The sequence below is a fragment of the Myotis brandtii genome, unplaced genomic scaffold (assembly GCF_000412655.1).
Source record: "Myotis brandtii unplaced genomic scaffold, ASM41265v1 scaffold49, whole genome shotgun sequence".
Taxonomy (NCBI): domain Eukaryota; kingdom Metazoa; phylum Chordata; class Mammalia; order Chiroptera; family Vespertilionidae; genus Myotis; species Myotis brandtii.
This window is the reverse complement of record NW_005368707.1, coordinates 3546460-3550046: the sequence shown is the minus strand read 5'-3', so window position 1 is coordinate 3550046 and position 3587 is coordinate 3546460. Positions and strand designations below refer to the sequence as shown.

Here is a 3587-nt window from a genome sequence, read left to right as displayed (position 1 = left end):
CCTTCAGTCTTCGCTGCTCCGGCCGGAGCCGCCTTCAAGCCTTCACTGCTGTGGCTGGAGCCACCTTTAAGCCTTCGTTGCTCCGGCTGGAGCCGCCTTCAGTCTTTGCTCCGCCGCTTCGCGCCTATGTATGCAAATTAACCAAAATCTTGCAAATTAACCGCAATCTTTGTTGGTGGTTAATTTGCATATCTCGCTGATTAGCCTATGGGAGGCATAGCGAAGGTATGGTCAATTACCATGTTTGTCTATTATTAGATAGGATGTTTATAAGCCAACAGAGGTGATCCAGTTCAGAGAGAAAAAAATTCATAAGGAAAGCAGACAATTCCAACATTAAAATGGAACTCAGTGCAAAAGTGGCAAGTTTGAACTTAGGAAATTTGATAGTTTACCCAATTACTGTAGAGCAGTGTATTTAATGTAAGAAGGCGTGGAGGCAGGACTGTTATTTCTTCTATTTTCTAGACAGGTAAGCAAGATAATAACTTATGATTGAGGAGAAGGCATGTATAGTCAGGAAAATGTTAAACAGCTGCCTAAGAGGGCAGGGGAAGTGGACTAGGGAAATTAGGCTGAGGGGGGTGAAAATACAAGGAGCTCACTTCAGAGTTAGCATGACCATGTGTTTTTCCTCCAGCCAAGTTAACTGCTCTGAAGCAAGCATACAATGAATTTACCAGGACTGTGGTTTGGCAGGTAAAATGAAGGAAAGAGAGAATTGAAGGTACAGTGGGGCCTTGACTTACGAGTGTCCCGACTAATGAGTTTTTTCAGATACGAGCCGTCTCTCGGCCGATTTTTTGCTTTGAGTTGCGAGCTAAAATTCGGGTTACGAGCCAGCTTCAGATACCCAACCGCTAGTTGGCGCAGCGAATGTCACAGTGAACGCCACAACATCAGCCCAGCATCACGTGTCTCACTCGTTCATTTCTTGATTTGACATACGAGTAATTTGAGTTACAAGCTCCGTCATGGAACAAATTAAACTCGTAAGTCAAGGTCCCACTGTATTTGCAAAGGAGGATTTAAAACAGATAATGGAATCTAAGGTAGGCAATGAGATGAGTTTTTAAAAATGGGTGTAACACTTAAATGTCTACTTTAGTAAACAGTCAATTCTCATAATTTGAGGTAATCTATACTAATAATAGAGGAATATGCAAAATGTTTGGGATGCTGTCACAGTAACAGTAACGACTGAACAGCAGGCTGCGTGGGGTGACCAGGCCGGCAGGGGGGGTTAGTGAGGGATGACCAAACAATTGAGCACCAGGCTGCGTGGGGAGACCAGGCTGGCAGGGGGGTTAGTGAGGGATGACCAAATGATTGAACAGCAGGCTAATAACTTATGATTGAGGAGAAGGCATGTATAGTCAGGAAAATGTTAAACAGCTGCCTAAGAGGGCAGGGGAAGTGGACTAGGGAAATTAGGCTGAGGGGGGTGAAAATACAAGGAGCTCACTTCAGAGTTAGCATGACCATGTGTTTTTCCTCCAGCCAAGTTAACTGCTCTGAAGCAAGCATACAATGAATTTACCAGGACTGTGGTTTGGCAGGTAAAATGAAGGAAAGAGAGAATTGAAGGTACAGTGGGGCCTTGACTTACGAGTGTCCCGACTAATGAGTTTTTTCAGATACGAGCCGTCTCTCGGCCGATTTTTTGCTTTGAGTTGCGAGCTAAAATTCGGGTTACGAGCCAGCTTCAGATACCCCACCGCTAGTTGGCGCAGCGAACTTTTATCAATCAATTAGTACATAATCTTGTTTTATGTGTTTCTGCTTAGACAGCTTATTTAACATATATTGTTGATTTGTTAACATTGAATTCATTGTTAAGAGCACTAGTAAGCACTGAAGGGAGCTTATCTAAGATGTGTTTTCTCCACAAGGCACAGCACACACAGCCTTCCTGTGTTTAGGAATGAATACCAGACATCACTTTAGCACTATGCTGAAGGGGTGGAGGGGCATTTAAAACAACAAAATCACCAAAAAAAAGCACAAAAAAATGTGAAAAACATGGCACTATATATATTGTAAAAAGCACATTTGTTTTCAGTATGAGAGGTGAAACAATAAGGCTGTGTAGCCTTGTGCAACCTCATCTGAAAATGTGTCAGGCAAGTTAAATTTTTTGCCACTCTGCACACGTCTATGAATGCTGCATGTATTGATTTTGGGTTTCCAAACAAATATTAGTGAGTAGTTGAACTCGCAAACAGAGAATCTGTGAATAATGAGGAACTGTTTCTTCCATAGCTCAGCCCAGTTTTGCTGCTTTTGATCAAATGGTATGTATCAATGTCAGCAGACATCTGATTATCAAACAAGAAACACATTTTGCTGCCAGTTTTCAAAAAGTTTCTGCATAAGGTTTATATATACATTACTTTTTATGCTCCTATAATCTCCTCTCCTGTCTTCAATGTATTTGTTAAAAATTACACATAAGACTCTTCGTTTTTCTCATTTCAGTCATTGGCAGTTTTTTCTTTACTGACAGCTTAAGCAGGCATTAAGTAGGCTTTTACTAATACTCACAAACAGCCATTATCTTAACATTTGGCTGGTGGATGTGACAAAGTTATGTATCTTATTCAATACATTGTGATCTCAGAGTCCTTTGCTCATATCATTCTATCTCTTCATTAGGTCCTGCAATAATGTAACTTGTTGGAACCCAGATAAATCAGTTACTTTTTTATATTGTTTTTTGGAGGGGTCTTGTTTCCTCTGATTTGTTTACTATCTTGCTTTTTTCTTCTATGAAAATAGTTGTATATTTACTTCATGTGTATTACAATTCTTTTTAAAACAGTATTTTTTTTTATTGATTCCAGAGAGGCAAGGAGACGGGGTGACAGAAACATGAAAGAATCATTGATTGGCTGCCTCCTGAACGCCCCCTACTGGGGATCAAGGCCGCCACCCAGGCACGACCTCGGGTTCATAGGTCATGCTCCAACACTGAGCCACACTGGGAGGGCGGACAATCCTTTTTTAAATTACAGTTGCAAAAGGAGTTTAAGAGCAGAAAAAAATCACCTGAATATCCCCACCCTCAAATAAAGCTTAACTTTTTGGTATACTTGACTTTTCCCCTCCCTATAGCGTTGCCAGTGTTGCTATTGTGCCTGGAACAATCTGTAAAATTCAATTTGTAACAATTTCATTTAACCCAACCTACGCTTTGATTCACACCCTGAACCTCCAAATGACCTAGGAAAAATGGGAATAAAGAAAAGGGTGGAGTGGGCACGGCTGGGGCTGAAAAACCTTAACCAAGGATGATTGGGCTCAACACTTTTCTCCCCTAAAGCTCATCCACGGTTTAATGGACTGCCCCAGCGGCGGCTCCTGCTCCGTCTCAGAACCTCCGCCTAACATCTCGCAGGCACGCGGCCATGTCGTCTTCCGCACAATAGCCCTAAATCCTCCACCTCTGTCGCTCCTCACTTGGAAAGCTCGCTTCTGAGGATGTGACTTACTTCTAACCAGCGGCGCGGAGCTCCAAGCGGCCCCGGCCCGTCGCAGGCCGGTGGCGCGCTAAGCATCCGGTTTGAGGCGGGTGCCCAGGTCCGGTT

At 42.8% G+C, this 3587-nt stretch overlaps 1 long non-coding RNA gene across 1 annotated transcript in view; it reads right to left on the bottom strand.

Moving 5' to 3' along the window:
• LOC102249959 overlaps positions 1-3581 on the bottom strand; it is a 99236-nt gene extending 95655 nt beyond the window's left edge. Inside the window, exon 1 of the long non-coding RNA XR_314196.2 lies at positions 3492-3581. This is a non-coding gene — a long non-coding RNA (uncharacterized LOC102249959). The remainder of the gene's footprint in view (positions 1-3491) is intronic.
• Between the last annotated feature and the right edge of the window lie 6 nt (positions 3582-3587).